Source organism: Ochotona princeps, chromosome 8, assembly GCF_030435755.1.
Source record: "Ochotona princeps isolate mOchPri1 chromosome 8, mOchPri1.hap1, whole genome shotgun sequence".
Taxonomy (NCBI): Eukaryota; Metazoa; Chordata; class Mammalia; order Lagomorpha; family Ochotonidae; genus Ochotona; species Ochotona princeps.
Genome location: NC_080839.1, coordinates 68,544,238 through 68,566,145, shown reverse-complemented (window position 1 = coordinate 68,566,145; position 21,908 = coordinate 68,544,238). Strand labels below are relative to the sequence as shown.

General features: G+C 37.8%; 1 protein-coding gene across 1 annotated transcript in view; it reads left to right on the top strand.

The window, feature by feature from the left end:
* Positions 1–20,252, top strand: part of TDRD15 (tudor domain containing 15) — a 35,371-nt gene extending 15,119 nt beyond the window's left edge. Inside the window, exon 2 of the mRNA XM_012926243.3 lies at positions 19,324–20,252. The gene's annotated coding sequence lies outside the window, so the exon portion shown is untranslated. The remainder of the gene's footprint in view (positions 1–19,323) is intronic.
* Positions 20,253–21,908: the final 1,656 nt, after the last annotated feature.

The following is a 21,908-nucleotide window of genomic DNA, read 5'->3' as shown; positions in this document are numbered from 1 at the left end:
CAAATATTTTTTTCAGTTCTGTATTGTAGAGTTGTCTTTGTAATTGTGGCCGACAAATATTCAATTATTGCTATATAACTGTTATCTCTGGAAAATATAGGTGCTTGTAAAGCCAATGGCTAGTAATATGAAAGATATTTCAAGCAGTCTGTTTCTTTAGCTTGTGAAAGCAGCATTTTTGTTAAATTTTATTGTACATGTCTTTTTAGATTGATTTTATTTCTTTGGTCTTTATTAATTGTGGATATTTGTGATAGTAAAGAACACTATAATGTAGTGAAGTGAGAAATCAATATTTTTTCACAGCATTGTCATTTGAATTGGAATCTGTCTTGCAAGTGAACATTAATTAGACAAGTTTAGGGCTAGACAAAATCATAAAAATGCACAAATGCACTTTTAAGTGTCAGCATAAGTCGTTGTGTGTATGTGGTTGGAAAATAATTTCTAAGAAGTAGTTTTTTATTAATGTATGTGAAATTAATTGTGTCCTGAAAATTAAAATATTTATGGCAAGGTTTTTGTGTTTTATGTAATGGGTTAATCTCTAGTTTGTTCAAATTTTATGGAATTTACCATTTACTCTTTTTTTGAGAGATGTAGAAAAATTTTTAATGGTTTTGCCTACTAACCCACTCCAGAATCTTTAAGGAAAAATATGCTAATCACTTTCCATGATCACCTTGTGTTTTCAAGTTCTGGTATATAGAAATGCGTGACTTTGGTTGATATATTTAAAGATGCTTTTAAAAGTCTTCTCAGGGCTTTTCTTACTATCAGTCCCATTCCCTGACACACTAGTTTCTTGTCTAAGAAATCTTTTAAAAAAATTTTTCCTTCTATATTATTTAAAATTTTATGATATATTTCCATAGGCTTTGGGATTTCCCTTACTCTCCCCAAATTCCCTACCCCCAACTTAAATAGTAAAATGATGGACTTATGACTGCTTATAAAGAACTATGCTGTTGTAATAATATGAAAGAAATAAGTTGGGGGGAGGGAAGAAACACTCTTCAAGATCCAGAGAGTTTGGAAGAGACTGATGAGGAAAGAAACAAAAGCATTCAACAAATGTCCACTCTGACTACTGCTATTTGACATAGTATTGAAAGTTCTTGCCAGAGCTATTAGGAAAGGAAAGCAAATTAAAGCAAGCCCAATCAGGAATGAGGAATTGAAATTATCCTTATTTGCAGATGACATGATTCTCTACTTAGGAGAACCAAAAGACTCAGTCAAGAGACTACTGGAACTCTTATATAAGAAACTTGGCAGGATACAGAGTTAATGAACACAAATCAGTGGTGCTAGTATACACAAATTATTTCATGGCTGAGAAAAATATTGTAAGTACAGTCCCTTTTGAAATAGTGGAGAGGAATCTTAAATACCTAGGAATTACTGTACCCAAATATGTGGAAAACCTCTATGATGAAATCTATAAAACATTTTTTTAAAAAAGAAATAGGAGAAGACGTTAAAAGATGGAGAAAATTACCTTATTCCTGGTTTGGCATGATCAGCATCAAAATGTCCATATTACCAAAAGTACTATGCAAATGAAATGTGTTCCTAATCAAAATCCCAACAACATTCTTCTCATAAATATAAGATGAAAAAGTTCATTTGGAAACACAAGAGACCATGAATAGCCAAAGCTATCCTGAAGAATAAAAATCAAGCTGGAGGAAATCACAATTACAGACCTCAAGACATACTGCAGAGCAGTGGTCATCAAAACAGTCTGGTACTGGTACAGAAACAGAGAAGTTGATCAATGGAATACAACAGAAACACCAGAACGAATCCCACACTCATACAGCCAACTAATTCGACAAGAAAACTGAAAACAATCCAGAGACAACACCTGGTCTCTTAAAAAATACTGTTGGGTCAATTGGATAACAGCCTGCAGAGGAAACAAGACCCCCACCTGTCACCTCATACAAAAGTTAAATGGATCAAGGACCTATATCTGCACCCAGATATCATCAAACTATTAGAGGAAAACATAGTAAACACTTTTCAAAATATAAAAATTGGGGAAGACTTCTTGAAAAAGACACCAAAGGCACAGGTTGTCAAAGCCAAAATTAACACATGGGACTGCATCAAACTAACAAGTTTTTATACAGCAAAGGAAACAGTCAACAAAGTGAAGAAGCAACCAACAGATTGGGAGAAAATCTTGTCTCAATACACAACTGACAGGAGCCTGATACCCAGGATTTACAAAGAGCTTCAGAAACTCAATGACAGCAAAACAAGCAATCCCGTGAAGGCATGAGAGAAGGAATTCAAATGGCTAACTTAGCAGACATGAAAAGATACTTAGTCTCCCTAACCATCAGGGAGATACAAATGGAAACTACATTGAGGTTCCACCTAACTCCAGTGGGACTGGCCTACATTCAGAACTCAACTAACAACACCTGCTGGTGTGGATGTGGGGAGAAAGGTACCCTGCTTCACTATTGGTGGGAGTACAATCACTATGGAATCAGTATGGGGAGTGCTTAGAGAACTCCAAATAAACCTGCCTGTGACTACTTCATTGACGTTTCAATTTTGGTATGTACACAACCAGCTGTTATATACCTTAAAATGGTTATAGGGTAATGTTTCGGCTGTCTCATGTCTATTTTCATTTTTGTATTTAGCAGTTTATAGTATTGAAGCATGATTTTTACTGAACTGGCAAATTTTAGGATAGTCCAAACAGGCTTATAACTAACAAGGCATATGTTGACAATTGAGGCACAGAACAGTTTTAGGAGGGGTGTATAGAGAAATCTTCAATACCTTAGTGAGGGGTAACTAAGCTTTGTGTCCTGCCTGGTAAGGTGTGTGTGTCTAAGCTGACTGTTTCTTGCCTGTTTTGAGCTTCCCTTATTGGTCTCTATCTGATCTGGTTTTTTGGGGGGTGGGAGGGGCTCTGGAGCGACCCTAATGGTCACTGCAAGAGAGGGTGGGGACCCGAAGATGGAACTAAGTAAGAACCAGAAAAAGCTCCTCTCCCGAGTCCCGAAGAAAGTTTACTGTTCTGTTTCTGAGGACCGCTCAGGGCTCCTGGTTGTGGTTCCGATGACATTAGATCCTGTGAGGAAGGATCTGGGTTTCTTCCATTTCATGTGGGAGATCCAGTAGGGAATGGATGACCTCAGAGTTCTTGGCCTCCAAAGCCACTCCCATTCCCCGTGGTCTCTTTGGCAGTTGGGATATAGTCCTTGGTGCTCGTACTGATAGTCCGTGGTGAGGATCCGGAAGTCTCCAGGGTTGGGTTACCAGCCGCCTCCTGTTTTCAGTGATATCTTAACAAGCCTTAGGCCAAATGCCTTCATTGCTGGATCTTCATTTACTGATTTAATTTCCTAAGGATTTATATCCAAGTTAGGATTGCTAGATGACAGATCGCTTCTAATTATTTTTTTTCTGAATCTACTTACTGCTTTGTGCTAACATCAATTTATATTACTACTGGCAGTATACAGGAATTTCTTTCCTCTATATTCTTGCCAGAATCAAATTTTTTCTTAATAAGTTGTATACTTTTCATTAACCATCTTTGATCTTTGCCCAAAATAGATTTTTTTGCTTCTTTGATACTTAGTTTCTGATCCTTTTGAAAATACGATTTTCTTTTTTTAAAAAAAAGATTATTTATTTTGAAAAGTTAGAATTTTCTGTATGCTGACCATTTCTCCAAATGCTTGCAATGACTAGAGCTGGGCTGGTCTGAAGCCAGGAGCCAGGAGCTTCTTCTGGGTCTTTTACGTGAATGTAGGAACCCAAGGACTTGGCCATCTTCCACCACTTTCTAAGGTGCATTAACAGGGCATTGGATCAGAAGCGAAGCAGTGGCAATTCCAGCTGGTGCCCACATGGGATGCTGGAGCTGCTGCTGCTGGCTTTACGTGCTATACCATAATCCTGACCCTGATGATTTTTAATGTTTTTGAGTAGCAAGTTCTTTATGGATAAAAATGTAACTTGTTTGTGTGTATTGAGTTTGTATCTTGAAATGTTACTGAATTTGTTTATTCATTCTCATACCTTTTTTTTTTAGTTTTCAATGTTTTCTACATATGTTACCATGTCATCTACAAATAGATATAGTTTTCTATCTCTACTTAGGTTTTTTTTTCTTTTTGTCAATCTTTTTTTGTTTTTGTCTTTCTTTGTCTAGGGATTCCTGCACTATGTTAGAGAAGATATATGCAAGTTTCCATCTCATATCAGGTCTTGGAGGGAGAACTTTTGGCTCCCTACTCTGTCACCATTATATTTCTCTGTGGTCTGTATTTTATTCAGGTTAATCTCACTGTACAACCATTTTGTTGAGAGTTTTAATTCTGAATGAATGATGAACTTTGTCAGATACTTTTGTGGTATCTATATGGATGGTTATGTGGATTTTTTTTTGTATTTTAATGTTCTGAGTGTATTTATTGATTTCTCTCTGTGTGTTGAACCATCTTTGCCTCCTGGGGTAAATGCTGCTTTATTATAGTGGATGATCCTATTCATGTGTTTTTGAATTTAGATTTTTTTTTTACTGAGGATTTTTGCTTCTGCATTCATTGGGTACATTGAGCAACACTTTACTTTGATGGTATCGTTGGTTTTTACAGTGAGGCTAAGTGAGGCTTCAGATTGAGTTCAATTTGAACTCCAGTTTAAGGCATTTGAGAAGGATTAATATTTTTACTAGTGTTATAGAATACATATTTTCCTGTACTTATTTTATTGTGTTTTTGGTTACTTTTTCAATCTTCTAATTATTTGTTGAGGTTTTTAGCTTCTTCTGTGTTTGCTTTGGTAGGTCATATGTTCTAGGAATTTACCCCTTTTTCCCCTTTGGTTACCTACATTGTGGTCATGTATTTTCTCGTATTAATATCTTATGATTCTTAACATTTCTTTATTTGTGTTTCCTTTTTAATAGTTTTGACTATTTTTTCTTTAGATAAAAACAATTAATTTTGTGTATCTTTTCAAAAAGCACACACTTTGCTTCATCTCTGTTTACTGGTCTGTGTTTCATTTCTGTTCTGACCTTTACTATTTCATCTGCTACAGTGTTTTTGTTTGTCCCAAAACAGTTGTTCCTTTTATAATTCTTTGAGTTGTGAAATTAAGTTGTGTATGTGAGAATATGAGAATTTTTAAAATGTGTCTTTCAATATGGATTGTCCTTTTAGAACTTAACTTTTACTGGCTCTCTTAATGTTTTATTTGTCTTGTATGATAAATAACTTCTTCTAGGTCTGATAATGATGTTATTGCAAACTCTTAGCTCTTAGCCAGTATTCTCTTTAGTGCTCTTTGTTTTGGGGCAGGTGCTCAAACATTGTTTTTGTCAGGAAATATTGCTTGCACCTTCTGAATGCCTTGTTACTGACGCCACTTCCTGATTAATTAATTTTTTTGGTCAGTGGTGCCCAGATATTTCAGTGGGGAACAAAATAACAATAAATGTTACTGAGATAAATTGGATATATAAAATGATGCAAGTGAATTCTGAATCTGACACTAGTGAGAGACCAGAATGTAAGTGCTAAAACTGTTAGAGATAATGTTGGTTTAGGTCTTTGTGAAGTTGAATTATGCAGCATGCTTTTAAACATGACCAGAATCACAAGTTACAAATTGGAGTTTTGAAAGCTCAAAATTTTTTTATCTCAGAGTACAACCATCATGAAAATGAAAAGATTGACCATGAAAGGGGACAAAATATTTGCAAATTATATACAACTAAATGATCATTGCTTACTGTTCTACAATTTATAATGAGTATCATCATGAAATAATTCTTAGATCACAGATTTTGAGTAGACATTTCTATAAAATATGCACATTAAACTTGTGACAAAATATCTGCCATCGTTAGGAACTGCTGAAATGCAAATCACAACTAGAGTGAAACACCACTCTTTTTCAACGAAATGACGACTGTAATTAGGAACCCATGGTATTGCAAAATTATGAAGTAACTTTGGAATATAGTTTGGCAGTTTCACAAAATCTTAAGGTAAATTTGTGATATGAACCAATGATTATATTCTTGGGTATACTCTAGAGCAGTTGCAAGTTATATAATTTTTCAAAAAGTGCACATAATATTTTTTTAAAGATTTATTGATTTTATTACAGCCAGATATACAGAGAGGAGGAGAGACAGAGAGGAAGATCTTCCGTCCAATGATTCACTCCCCAAGTGAGCCGCAACGGGCCGATGTGTGCCGATCCGAAGCCGGGAACCTGGAACCTCTTCCAGGTCTCCCACGCAGGTGCAGGATTCCAATGCATTGGGCCGTCCTCAACTGCTTTCCCAGGCCACAAGCAGGGAGCTGGATGGGAAGTGGAGCTGGCGGGATTAGAACCGGCGCCCAATGGGATCCCAGGGCTTTCAAGGCTAGGACTTTAGCCACTAGGCCACGCTGCCGAGCCCTGTGCACATAATTTTATGGTAACATTTTTCATAATAACACACAAACAGAATCAACACAAATGTCAACTAACTGAAAACTCGATAACAAAATCAGAGTATTCATGCAGCGAGTTGTTGAATAATAGAATGGAATAAAATATTGATAAAGTTTGTGTAACAATGCATACATTTCTGAAAGATGCTAGGAATTATTCACAAAAGTCACCTTTTGTTTGATTTCATTTGTTTGAGATGTGCAGATCAGCCAAATCCACAGAGACAGAAAAATTAGGTATGTGGTTGCCGAAGTGTGGAAGGAAGTGGAAAGGAAAAGTGACAACTAGCACAGCTAGTGACAACTAGTGCAACAACTAGTGACAACTAGGTTACGAGCTTCCTCTTTGCAACAGTATAAGTGTTCTCAGATCGGAGGGTTGTGCTTATTTTTCATCTTTGTGCAAATTTTAAAAGCAATTGATTTATACACTTTTAAAAGTTGAATTTTATGACAGGTAAATGATATAAACAACCTATTAAAATATATAATACAACTTTTAATAAGATTACACTTTAGACATTTAAAAGAAGAAAGGAGGAATGTAATATATAAAGTGCTGGGATTTAAAAATTAAAGGTAAAAAAGTCTGAAATCTGAAAGTTTTTTTTTTTTTTAATGCAGTCTGGGAAAGGGAATGTAGCTTACTTTGTCAGTATCCTTAACAGAACATTGCATGCATAATAATGTCAACACACTTTAAAAATACTATTTAAAAGTGTAAAGCATAAGAGTCACATAAATTGGCAGCCTTTTTCAGCTTGCACAGCCATGGACCACTACAAGGGTCAGCAGTGGAGCCTTGTCCATTTTTTTTAGAAACCTTTTGCTGTCACCTCAGAGATTTAGCACCATTTATTTCAAAGGGAATGCTGTATTGACTGTTAGCAGTTTCTTTTTAAAAAACAAGTTCCCACTTAATTTAATTATGAAGAAAAATGGTTTTTCTTTGTAATGCCAATTACAGGATTAGAGCATGCTTTTATATTTGGCTCAATTTTGCACATTTAAAAATATGCATCCATTTTTTGCATTAGTTTCTGTGGAAAATTAGTTTTACACCTTAGGTGGATATAAAAATCTGGATTCTTGAAACTCTTAAATGCTGGTGTAGTACTTGCATGTAACCTATACACATCTTCTGTGTGCACTTTGTCCTATATTCTGAGATTTTATGTCAATGGATTCAAGAAACTGTGGATCAGAAAGTCTCAGGATGATTGCTTCTGTACCACATGTTTATGTTGTTTTCTAAACAATGCAGTGTAAATGACTGTAGCATTTACATTCTATTAGGTATTTATAAGTAGTTTAGAGGTTCTTTGGGGGTGTATGGGAGAATGTAAGTAGTTTTTATGCAAGTAGTGTACATTTTACATGGATTACTTTAACATCCTTGGATTTTGGTAGCCAGAGAGTCCTGGAACCATACCCAGAGACAACTTTCATGTAATTCTGATGTGGGCTGTGTACTCTTTTTGGAGTTGCTTAATAATTCAGGACACAAATCTTGTGCTGTTCTCTCAGATTGTGTTTCTCAGAATATATTGTTTTGGCTGAGATCTTTCATCCAACTAAATTCATTAGAGACCAGTGAAAGGGGAGTTGGAAAGATGAGTATGGAGAACTAAACCAACACATACTATACACATACACACACACAAACTCACACTATATGTATGTATACTATATATACATACTATATACATATATGTGCATATGTATTATATACATACTATTGAGGTCACTTGAGCATGCAGTAGGAGCTCAGTTTCTTAGAAGCTGATAGAATGGCAGAATTGCCAGTGTAAATGTAAATGAGTCAGCGGTTTCTGTGGTTACTAGAGAAAGTCCCAGATGGAAGGTAGACAGACACACTCTTTCATGCTTGAGGTGCAATTCCATTAAACAATAGGGAGCTGGGGTTTTAGGATACTGTGGCTTAGGTGAAATTGGAGTTAGGCTGAGGATATTTGGCAGCATACTGGTGCAAATGACTTCAACTACTCATTCATGTACTCACCTCTGCCATGCCACCTAGTAAAAGTGTTCTGTCTTGGAGTTTTAAAGTGGATTAGTGATTGCAATTCCCATGGAAAGATATAGAAGGATTGGTAAACCTCTCCATTGTTCTGTTCCAGTGCGATCCTTTATATTTCTTACCTCTTATCTTTTGCACTCAGCTTGATTTTCTGGTCTTAGTTGCTTGCGGCTAGTGTGTTGAAACCATTCTTTCTGAACAATCAATCCCTTATGTTTCTGCCTGTTTACTATTTTCTGTCAAGTTAGGAGAATCAAAGGACTGTTAGTGAATGCCATGAATTCTGGCATAGTCCTCCCTGTCCTCATCATTTATAGTAGCAGCCATATTACCAGTTTTTCTTGGATGGATACCCTCTGCCAACATTGTAACTAGTTGTTTGCTGTTTAGACAAAAATGTAAGTACCAGTCATAGCTTCAGGGTTGAGGGAAATCTTACATCATTTGTGAAAACCTCATATCCTTGACAGCCAAGAAACACTTTGTTTGCTCTTGTAGACTCACGGTTGCAGGGGTGGAAAGGAAATTGTGATAGTGGGTCTCTGGCGAAATGGTGGGAAAAGTCAGTCCCACTTACTATTGTTTGGTTTAGGCCTTGTGCACTGTAGCAGTTGAGTTTGGCAGAGGATTTTAAATACATGATGAATAGAGTGCTATTGTTTTATTGGAGGTTGTGTTGAATCTGTAATTGGTCATTCTGCTTTTGTGTTAAATGGGTAATTCGTGTTATATACATGGGCCGGCCCTATGGCTCAATTGACTAACCCTCTGCCTGCAAACACCAGTATCCCATATGGGCACCAGTTTGTGTCCTGGCTGCTGCACTTGCCATCCAGCTCCCTGCTTATGGCCTGAGAAAGCAGCAGAGGATGACCCAAAGCTTTGGCATCCTGCACTCACATGGGAGACCTGTAAGAAGCTCCTGGCTTCTGGCTTTAGATGGGGGCATCTCTGGCCCATGGTCAGTTGGAGAGTGAACAAGCAGATGGAAGAATTTGTTTCTGTTTCTCTTTCTCTCTGTGAATCTGACATTCCAATAAAAATAAATAAAATCTTTTTTTATTGGAAAGGCATATTTACAGAGAGAAGGAAAGACAGAAAAATCTTCCTTCCTCTGGTCCAAGTGTCCACAACAGCCAGAGCTGAGTCAATCCAAAGCCAGAAGCCGGGAGCTTCCTCTGGGTCTCCTGTGTGGGTGCAGGGTCCCAAGGCTTTGTTCCATTTCCTACTGCTTTCCCAGGTCATAAGCAGGGAACTGGGGGTTGAGGGGCAGTGGAGCAGCCAGGATATGAACAGGCTTCCATATGGGATTCCAGTGCATGCAAGGTGAGGACTGTAGCCACCAGGCTATCACTCCAGGCCAAAAAGAGTAAATCTTTAAAAAAAATATGTATATTATGATCAATAGATCCCATGATTATGTACTTACTGTCCTTCCTTTAGTGTAATACTATTCATAGAGCAACAACTCAGATCACAAGAATTAGTATTGCGGTGATCTGAGTTGATCTATATGATACCTCATCAAGACAGTTGTGAGTTCTGTATAGTAGAGGGAGTGAAAGATGTGGAAAAACAAGTTAACTCACATCCCAAGTAGGTATGAGTTTGTTAGTTATTGTTCTTTGCAACAGGCAGTGAATGTCTGCTTATCTCTTTCATAATTGAGCTCTTCTGCTGACGAGTTATCTGCGCATGATTTAAAGAGAAATAACTAACCTACAGCCCACAAGAATAATAGCTATCCCTGCTGTTGTTAAAGCCATTCACGGGCCTGGTGAGACTGAGGAGCTGTGGGGAGACCCTTGGTGAGAATTCTCTGTTCCTAATCACTCATTGTTCTTCGGAGGTGGATTCTTAGGATGAGTATTAGCACGAAGATGCACAAACTAGCCATTATGATTGGTCCAACCAAAGGCTTCTCCAGAATTTTTATCTCCAGTTTTCCAGGCTTCTTATTCTAAGCCCTGATTAAGCAGCCTAGGCAGTTACTCCTGTATGGACATCTATGTTATCTATATGAGGTTTCTTCCACTTTCATTTAAAAATGCTGTGAGCTCTGTGCACAGGGAAAGTTCTCAGTAAGGTTATTCAGGGATGCCCATGAATAAAGCTGTTGTGTGGCTGTATTTGTGCTGGTTTACAATGATGTGTTAAATTGACCAATTTATGGGCTGGGATTGAATTTCTTTATCCCTCTGTTAGTTATTTCTAGAAAATTCTCCAATATAGACAGATAATGTGACTTTTGAATGTCAGTCAACTAAACCTTGGATCCTTGAGATAAATTCCACTTAGGTATTTCATATGTTTGCTGGATTTTGTACCAATATTTTGTTAAGGAATTTTCTATCTACATTTATAGAGAGTAGGGATTTGTGTATTTCTTCTTTTGTGATGTCTTTGTCTTGATTGGGTTTAGGGAAACAGATCTGTATTATTTGTTCCTTGAAAATTTAGTAGAACTCAGAAGTAAAACATGGATGTTTTCTTGTGAGATGATTGTTAACTACAAATTCATTTTTTGTTTCAGTTATATCATTAGTTTTGCTTTTTAAAAAGGCAGTTTATTTGCATAATTCCATAATTTCATACATTTCATCCAAATTACTTAATTTCTTGGCAAAAATTTTCCATAACATTATCAGTTTCATAACAGTCTCTGATTTCTGTAGTATAGATAAGTGATGCTTCCTTGTCATTATTTTGATGAATTTCCTTGTTTATCAAACTTTCTCATTTTTCAACTTCTAAAAATTGTGGCAGGATCAGAAGTGGAGCAGCATGACTCAAACTGCTGATTATATAGTGGCTTGGCCTGTTGCTCTACAACACAGTCATTGTCTTTCTGCTTTGATTGTAAGGTGTCCCAGTGTGAGTTTATTTGGTAGGAATTTGCTCATGTCTTTCCTCAGATTTGGAAAGTTTTAATCATTATTCCTTCCAATGATCTCTCTGACCCTTTATCTCAGTCTTCTCTGGGATTTCCAGAAAGTGTGTGTGTGTGTGTGTGTGTGTGTGTGTTGATCCCTTAGAATGTTAGCTTCAGTGTTGTTTTCTGTTTCTCAGACTTGATAATTTTATTTGTGAAATCACCTTTATGTTCATTTGTTCATTCTGTTACCTCAAAAGTGTTTTCAAATTTCCTCAGGCAATTTTTCATGTCATTGATTGCACTTTGAAGTTTCAGATTGTTTGGGTGTCTTCTGCTTTTTTGTTATTATTTTCCTTTTGTTAATACATGATTTTCTGAAAGCCTGTACATCTTATTTTGATTTTTAAGCATCTTTACAAGAGTTGTTTTAAAGTCTTTTCCACAATCTTGTCATTCTCAGGGTGATTTCTGTTGCTTTTATTTATGTCTCACATAGATTATGCTTTTCTTGGCTTTAGTCTTTTGTGATCTTTTTAAATGGAACTGGAATTGTATGTTTTACATTTGCTGACTTGGGAATTGAATTGTCTCCCTTGACTAGGATTTATTTACATTTTACTTTTTTAAGTAAGAACATTTTTATTAAGATAAAATTATTTTCAAAATGAATCACACAGCAAGCCCAAGTGTATGCGCAATATAGGAAGTATATCTGTTCTAAGGTTTGAGAGCTAAATATTCACTAGGGAAATAGAATCACAGAAAAAAACAGCGTGGCTGTATTAAGAGTGTATAGCATGGAAATGAAGAACAGTATCATAAAATGAGCACAGAACTCTGTTACATAAGGCATATAATTCTGTGAAGACAACACCTACAAATAGCAGCGTATCACTTATGACAAACTGTCATCCACATTTTTGCTATAATCATCTCTGTTTTTGTACCTATGTATGTGTATATGTAGATACATTTATTTATATATGTAAAATATTTCACACATCAGAGAAACCATTGTATTTATCTTTCTGTGTCTACACTATTTTACTTAATATAATCATCCCCAAATCCATATATTTTGTTACAAAGTTCAGAATTTCTTTCTTTGTGTATGTGTGAGAAGTTGATAGCTTTGCTACCTTGTGAATTGGGCTGCAATAAATATAGGAGTGGTGATAGCTCTTTCATATTTTGACTTCTTTCCCTTTGGCTATATTCCCAGAATTGGGATATTTAAATTTTTTGAGAGGTCTTCATAATATTTTCCATAGTAACTGTATTTTTTTGCATTCCCATCAAAATCCATTAGAATTCTCCTTTTGTCTATTAGCTTTCCAACATTTAATACTCTTTTTTGGCAGTAGTTATTCTAACTGGAATGAGATTGTACTTCATTGTAGTTTGTAAACTGAGCATGTTTTCATGTGTTTACTTGCCGTCTGCATTCCTTCTTTTACTTTTATTGCTGTTGTTGCTGTTGTGGGCTGCCTACATACAGGTTCATCCCTTAGCCTGGTAAATACCGTTAAGATCTTAGTAATTATTCTAAGCCTGCACCTTTCCTGGGTATGTATTGTGGTCTTTCAATCTCCTATATTTAAAATTGATCTAAAATGTCCTTGTCCTTCAATTTTTTGCTTTCCAAATAAAGAAGAAAAATGAGATAATTTGGGGCAAAGGGAGTCTCTAGCTCTTAAAACATTGTAGAAATCACAGGGATCAAACTTGTGCAGGGACCGCAGTAATGGTGGTTCAGGTGCTTGCCCCTGTGTCTGCACTGTCATCGGAAGCAGCAGTCATCCAAGCACACATCTTTGATACTTAAGTAAACATGGGTACATATCGTAATAGCCCTGGCTATCTTTTCAAGTTTTAAATTTTTGTGTGGTTGTAAATAAAAATTGCTAGTAAATAATTTAACTCTTAAGAAGGTCTAGTTTAAGAGCAGATACATTGAGAACAGCACCATAGTTCTACAGACTAATCTTCCACCTGCAAGCATGTTCCACCCCATGTTCCTGCTGCTCTACTTCCCATCCAGCTCCATGCTTATGTCCTGGGAAGGCAGTAGAGGATGGCCCAAGTTCTTGGAATGCTATACCCACGTGAGAAATGCAGAAGGGGCTCCTGCTTCAAATCATTTCAGTTCAAGCTATTGTGGCCATTTAGGGAGTGAACCAGCAGATAAAACATCTTTCTCTCTGCTCTTTGTATACCTGTATTTCCAATAAAAACATCTTTAAAAACAGATGTATCTCAGTTTCTTAAACTTTTTATTTGAAAAGCAGAGTTATGGAGAGAGAAGGAACAATAGATAATCCATCTGCTGGTTCACTCCCCAAATGGCCCCGTAAGCTGAAACTGGGCCAGTCCGAGCCAGCAGCCTGGAGTTTCTACCAGGTTTTCCATGTGGGTGCAGAGGCCCAAGGACTTGGACCATCTGTTGCTGTTTTCCAAAGGACATTATCAGGGAGCTGAATTAGAAGTGGAGCAGTTGGTACTCAAGCCAGTGCCCATGTGGGATAGCTGGTAGCACAAGTGAAGCCTTAGCCTGTGCCAAAGCACTGGCGCCTAGCTGAGCTTTTTACTTTTGAAATACTTTAACTGTAGTTCTCAATTTTATGGTTTAACCTTTTTTGGGTTTCCAGTGGAATACTCAGGTGGCTTTCCAGGATATTTCTGCTGGATCTAAATGACAAAATCTTGCAGGTACTCAGTTGCTTCTAGAATTTTTCCCATTTATTAGCCTCTTAAAATTGCCACCTAACCAGAATCTTTCCCTGTCTACTCACGTCTCAGGCATGGATGTGATGCAGCTCAGTTCCCTTGCATGTCTTTGGCTTTCACTGTCTGTGGCTGTTCTTACTGTGACATCCACATCCCAGCTTCCATAACAGCCATGAACTCTCATCTCTACACTTCCTGCTTTGTGATCTGATGTTTCTAGAGAGAGGGCATGAATGTAGCTATCCTCTCATGTTCTCTATTCGTCAGGGATTATAACTGTTACAGGATGCTTCCCACTTCTTACATATAGTTTATTTATTAGGCTTTTATCCAGTTGTTTGAAAGATGGCTTTGTCTAATACTAGCTGTTGTCATAGTTAGCTTTGTATTAAGTTCTTTCACTGTCTACGGCCATACCACCCTGAACGCGTCCGATCTCATCTGATCTCGGAAGTTGTTTCACTGTGCAAGGAAATTCATGGTGATAATACGGGCAATTAGTTTGATTCTGAGCGTATTCTTGTATGAGTCTTGTCTGAGGTCTGTCTCTCTAGCACTAGCTGAATCAAGTGTACCGGACTGTATAACACCTGTTTGCCTGTTAGTTTTGGTTGCAAGTAGAGCTTCAAATGACAGTGTGACAGTTCCAACTTTCAGTTTGATAGTTTTTCTTGGGTTCTGTGGTCAAAATGGTCTTCCTTTGAGAATCAGTAATGTTAAAGCGACACAACTCAGAAATGTAAGAATTGAGAGCATGCCTTGTTTTTTTTTTTTTCCAGAAACAGAATTCTCCTTAACTGCTAACAGCATCTACCAAAGTTGAGATATGTCCCACAACCATCCATTGAGCCATGTAGTGTATCTTGTTAAACTGTCTCTAAGTCATACTTGAGATTTTTGTGCGTCAATCACAGATTTTTGGAATCCTATCAGAGCAAGTATACAAGGAGGGAGGGAAGACACGCAGCTGCAGCCTGCAGGGTATGTGCGACAGTGACCCTGTAGACAGCGTTTCCCTTGATGGAATGCTGCTGTGCTTGCCCAACTGTGGCTTCATGAATCACACAGTCACTTTATAATGAGTGGCTCAGGTTGTGCAGTGACTTCCTAGTGCACAGTCAAATGGTTTGGGCATTTTCCTTCTTCGGTACACAAACTTCTTGATAAATAAGTACTTGTCTTTAAACTTCTTTGAGGAAGGCCTCTCCTTTGAAATGGATCCAGTGTCACTTCCATTTAGGGTATTCTTGGTTTGTCAGCTCATTCAATTTTTGAGTAGGTGAAGGACAGTGACTGTTGTTGTGACTAAGTCACATTTTCATGCACTAAAGTTGGAGGATTGTGTCTTAGGCAGATCAAATAAAATATGAACGGACTGCCATCTGTCAGTTTTAGGTATATTGCGATGTGATGTGCCACCGCTACAGATTTGTGTGGGTTAAGCCGTTTTAATTGTTGCTCTCTCCTTCCTGTTACAGTGGTCACATATATCCAGTAGTCGTGAGTGGTTAAATGCCGTCTGCTGGCTTCTGCCACTTTGGGATCCCATCATCTATAATGGCTATCATGAGCCCATTTCAGCGGCACCGTTTTTCACTATCACTGATGGCGCACAGGTAGTAGTGACTGCGGAGCTTTTACTGATATATTTCTCCAATCACTGGTGAAAGCAGTGCTGTCTGGGTGCTCCTGGGGGACATAAAAATTGGGTGAGCAGGCCATGTGTAATAAATACACTTGAAGTTCTATCTCTCCAGGGCTTTGAATGCTTCTCCTGTATATAAAGGTTTTCAAACTTTGACATGTGTCAGATTCTCTGAAGGAGATTCTGTGAAAGGATGTTAAAACAAACTTGGGGCCTGCTGCCAGGGATTCTGATTCAGTCATCTTGAATAAGTCTGAGAATTTCACTTTTTAATAATCCCTGCACAATGCCAATAGTGTTGGTCTGAGAACCAGCTCTGAATTTCATTATTCTTTATAATATCATGAAAATTGTGGACATCTTGGCTTCACAGTAGTATGTCATTATGTACCTATTTTACTCAGTCATTTGAGCAAGCTGTTAGAACCATTCTTTCGATACACTCTGTAACTATTATACAGAATAAGTGAAAATGCAAGCAAAATATTTGCAGTCCTTTTTTTTAATAAAAGAAATCTACCTTTTTTATTAATTGCATTGCATCATGTGACACATTTTTATAGGCACTGGGATTCCCCCCACCCTTCCCTCCCCAAACCCTCCCCCCACAGTGGATTCCTCCACTTTGTTGCATTACCACAGTTCAAGTTCAGTTGAGATTCTTTCATTGCAAGCATATACCAAGCATAAAGTCCAGCATCTTATTGTCCTGGTAAGTTCAATGGTTTCTTGGTGAGACCATCTCTGGTCTGAAGGTAGAGCCGGCAGAGTATCATCCCAATCAATTAAAAGCCCCAAGATAATATTTACAACAATTTACAGCATTATGGTATTGACATGGTATTGATTAACTAATATGTTAATAGGAAAATGCAGGTTCTCAACCACATCCTGTAACTTCTTCATAGACATTTCAATTTGGTTTATATTCAACTGGGTTCTGTATACCTTAAAATGGCCATAGATTACAATTCAGCTGTCTCGTGTCTATTTTCATTTTAGTATTTAGCTGTTTATAGTGTTGAAGCATGATTTTGCTGAACTTAGTTGTTTTTTTGGGTGGTCTGAACTGGCTTATAGCTCGGACAAGACGTGTCAACAGTTTAGGTGCAGAACAGTTTTAGGAGGGGTGTGCCGAGAAATCCCCAATACCCCAATGAGGAGTAACTAATCTTTGTGTCCCACCTAGTGAGGTATGAGTAAATCCATGCTGGCCATTTCCTGTCTGATTCTAAGATTTCCTTGTTATCTATCTATTCTAGGTTTTTTTTGTTTGTATGTATGTTTGTTTGTTTGTTTGTTTTGAGGGGTTTCTGGAGCGATCTGATGGTCATTGCCAGAGAGGGTGGGGATCCAGAGCTGGAACTAGGCAAGGACCAGAGAAAGCTCCCCTCCCTGGTCCCGAAGGAGTTTTATTATTCTGTTTCTGCGGACCGCTCAATGCTCCTGGTTGTCGTTCCAATGATGCTGGTTCCTGCAGGGCAGAGTTTGGACTTCTTCTGTCCCCTGTGGAAGCTCCAGATGGGGGTGGGTGACCTCAGAGTTCTTGGTCTCCAAAGGCACTCCATTTCCCCGTGGTCTCCTTGGCAGTTGGGATGTAGTCCTCGGTGCCCATACTGATAGTCCGTGGAGAGGATCTGGGAGTCTTCAGGGTTGGGATACGAGCCTTCTCCTGTCCCCCTGTTCCGCTCTGGAGTACACCCCTGCTCCATGCACACGACCTCCTGTTAAGAGGCTGTCAGGATCAACCCGATTCCCCTCTTATGCCTTTCCTTTAAAAAGAATAAAGGATATATAAAGTAGCCTGATAAAGAAGGTGCAGGTAAGCATAGAATGGAGAGACTTTTCTCTCACTGAGCTGGGACATAGTTTAGATTGTGAGCCATAAAAATACAAGTGAAATTGATCCCTTCAACTCAAGAAATGCCACATTCTGATTTGAGGAAGGGTCTTTTTATATCCTGATGGTTGCTTTTCACACTTTTGTGTCTTATTTAAATTGTACAAGCATATTTTCCCCTTAAGTTTTGTTTTTCTCTCTGTACTTTTGATTTTCTTCTCTTTGGTGTTAGAAACTTTCCTGCAGAGGCCTTTTAGTCTTTCATATTGATATTTGAAGTGATTATAAAGATGATTGGAACTTGTCCATTTCTACGTTGAAGGATGATTTGTCAGGGACAGAGCATTCATGAGGTTGAGCTTCTCTCTGCCTACTTGGCTTCTCATGCTAATAACCCTTTCGTTTACTGCTTGCTGGGTAAAAATTGCGCTCAATCAGGAAATGTGCTGAAATTCGTGGTTCAGTGTATGTAAAGTCACTCCCCACTACTCAGTGCCATGGATGGTCTTACTCTCAGCTGTGCTTGTCATCACTGAATTAGAAGCCTTCCATGTTCTTTGGGTAGTTTATCTAGGAAGTTAGATCTCAAACTCTTGGTCACAGTGGGGACTCCCCAGAGCTTTTATTTATGTGTGTTAATCTAACAGAAGATACTGTGTTACAAAATTAAATCAAGTACTTAAAATTCTTATTTATTGTAAAATAACAATAATCTGGCTAAATTATCACATGCTTCAAACAGAAAGTAATTATGGGCCTGGCACAGTAGCCTAGTGGCTAATATCCTCACTTTGCCTGCGCTGGGGTCCCATGTGGGTACCAGTTTGTGTTCCAGCTGCTCCATTTCCATCCAGCTCCCTGCTTGTGGCCTGGATAAGTGGTAGAGGACAGCTCAAAGCCTTGGGACCCTGCACCTGTGTGGGAGACCCTAAGGAGGTTGCTGGTTCCTTGCTTCGGATCAGCTCAGCTCTGGCTGTTGAGGACACTTGGGAAGTGAGCCAGTGGATGGAAGATCTTTGACTCTCCTTCTCTCTGTAAATCTGACTTCCCAGTAAACATGAATGTATCTTTTTAAAAAAATAATTACATAACAAAGATGATGGCTCCACAGGGGTGGGTACCTAATGCCTGTGTTTTGCCCGGCCCAGCTCCAGCTATTGCAGGAATTTTGAGAAGTGATGGTAAATCTCTGTGTGACTCTGAAAAAAAATGGAAAGGTTTGTAATATGCTTTGACCAGGCTTGCAGCTGGCAAGGGTGAGGTTATCGTGATAACTATTTCGAAGAAACTTGTCCCTAAGAGAGCTTTACCTAATTGTGTAGACTCTAAATTAGTTTATGGGAAGCCTTCCAAACTTTCTCAGGAAATTATTTACTTTCCTGACATAAGTGGTAACAGAAGATCATTAAGTCCCCAGAGTTATAATGCCATAAAAGAGGCTGAAATTATTATATATATGCAAATGGGGTGAGTGAAGGCTGATTTTGGAAAACAAAACCAAAAGCTTAGAGAAACAGAACCAAGTGCCAAAGAGAAAAATTTCCAAAGAGTAAGACTAAAAACTGGCAGTGTGTTGCTCTGGGCCAGTGACTTCTGTGTACCTTCCATGCATGCTCCTTTTTGAAATGAGACTGTCTATGGATTTTATTCTGTGTCCCCGAATTACATGTTGGTTGTATGTGGGCTAACTTGCACTTTCTTTCATAGGTCTTCAGATCAAGAGTAGTTACACTTGAGGAACCACTTCTGGGGACTCTGATCTGTACCTGGGCCTTATTTAGATGATTGGATCCAAGACTTTGAGCTGATGTCATGACACAGTGACACTTTGGACATCTTAAGGAAGCGTTTAGTATATTCCGCATATTGGAATGATATGAGCTGTGACCAGAGGACTGACTGTTAACTTGTGTTTTCCAGTGATTGTCTTGACGCTATTCCCATGCCACATGTTTTGATTCACTGTGATGTGATCGCTCCCCATCAAATGGTGTAGTGTAATTATCCTTTTCTTGGAACTAGAAGGACTTGTGGCTGTGGTGTCTGGTGGAAGTGATGGCATGTAACATTACAAGGTGGGCTGCAAAAAGGTGCACTTGCTTCTGGAACTCTGTTCTGTTGCTTGAGAAATATAGAATTCTAATGCAGGCTATATAAAAGCCAAGTTTGATGCTTAGCTATAAAGTCTTGTTTTAGCTGAGTCATCCTTTCGGGCTATGCATGCGTAGCATGTAGAGACAAGCCACGGTTGTGGTGAGCTGTCCAAATCCTCAAGTTCCAGGGTATGTTAACTTCAGTAAATAGTTATCTTGTATGTATTGAACCTTGAAGTAGTTAACTGGAACAACTGGGTAACAGGAAACCATATTATAGTAATTATAATAAGATTTGTTAAATGTTGGATAAGTAAGAATAAAAAAGACAGTATGTTAAAATGCAAAGTAAGCTTCAGTGAGAAAGGTTGTACTGCTAATTTTAGCTGTGTGGTGACTTGCTTATTTATTTGTTTCTGAAAACCTAAGGTGGCTTTGTCTGAGTTCTAAATGTACCAGTACATGTATGTTTGAACTGGCTTGTAGCATTTCATTTGATTTGAGATTTGTTCTCTTATTTGATTAAAAATTCAGTATACCTGGTGATTCTTGTAATTTGCTCTGCATTTTATACATCGTAGAAATTAAATATCAGTTAACTTAATATACTTTTCATGTTTTAGAGTACATATTTATGAGCTTTAAGAAATGTTAAAATGCTATAATCTTAGTAAGCAGGGAATATGTACTTCAAACCATAGTCTGTGTTTTAAAGAATTATTCCTCTCCTCGTGACTTACAGTATACCAGGAGGCAAATGTTACAGGTGAGAGAACACATGTCCCAACAGTTAAGAGAACTGTTGCTGAAATTTTGGGGAGGTTTTACTGACATCTAGTGGCTTTCAGTCATATACGGTGAAAGTTTCTTTCCATTTTGTTTCATTTTGTCTTTCCAAGACTTTTATGTTTTTAAGTGTTTTAAATATAAATTTCAGAAATCTAAGGAAAGATTCCTGAAGTGCCTGATGGTATACATGCACATTTTATGTAATTTAATGTAAAAAATGAATTTGATAATGCATGCATTTTAAAACGTGGCTTTATCTTCTACTCTTTCTTTTCTTAGATTCTCTTTGCTCTTTTTCTCTTGTAATTTCCCCATCACTGCCCTGAGAAAACTCATATTAATATCTTAAATGTTCTCCATATGCATGAACATAAGATACACACTTTTATTAAATGTTTTTGAAAATAAAATAAAATATGATTTCTACAATTACTTTTATAGCATATTTTACGGAAATGTAACATAAATAATATAGCTACATTTATTGCTTGAAATATATACCTGCCCTTTAAAACTGTGAGTGTTTTTACATTGTCTCAGTGATGTCTTCATTGGTGATCATTCCTTTTTTTTTTTTTCACTGCTTTGAATGTAGCCACAGTATCCATCCATAGATACACATCCTTGGGCAACTTTAGATTTTTGTAACTGATGAGATCCAACCCCTTGTTTCTCATCCAGCTTGTAACTATTTTTGTGGCAAAAGCTTCCGGTGTGGCTTTACCCCTCTCTATGTAAATAATTCTGTCTGTTGTCTTGGTGACTTTGGGTTTTCAGGAGTATTTACAAAAGTCTGCCTCATAACTTGGTTGTATTCTAGGTTCCCCATCTCCTCCTGGAACATCATTTTGGAAGAATTTCACTATTTGCATTTTGCATTGGTCTTAATTCATCTGGAAATTAATTATTGAAAGTATTAAGAATTGCAGTCACACCCTGTGCAGTGCAGGTAATGAGGTAGCAGCACAGAGGGGACACCCTGGGATTGCCAACCAGCGACTCAGAACAGTTCCTCTGACTCCTCACATGATGCTCCTCACAATCCCCATTGTGACTTCTGTGACAGTTGTATCTGCTCTGCTCTTCATTTTTTTTTAAATTTTCTGAACTGTATTCCTAAGCACAGTTCAATTTTTGGTTATCTTTGGCCTTAAAATAAACACATTTAAAAATACTAACACACTTTTTGCGTGAGTTTTCTCTGCATTGTGGAAAGCAGGAGATTGTTCATTCTCTTGCTGTGAGGTGTTCTGTCCTGTGAGTAAGTGCTCTCCATCTCTGTTTTCCTGTTGGGGTATTTGGGTTGTTTCAATTGCTGTTGGATACATTCTCATGCATGATTTTAATGCTTCTATGCAGTTCAGTGCATAACTCAGAAATTACTGGCACATGGGGCATGTATGTTTGTAG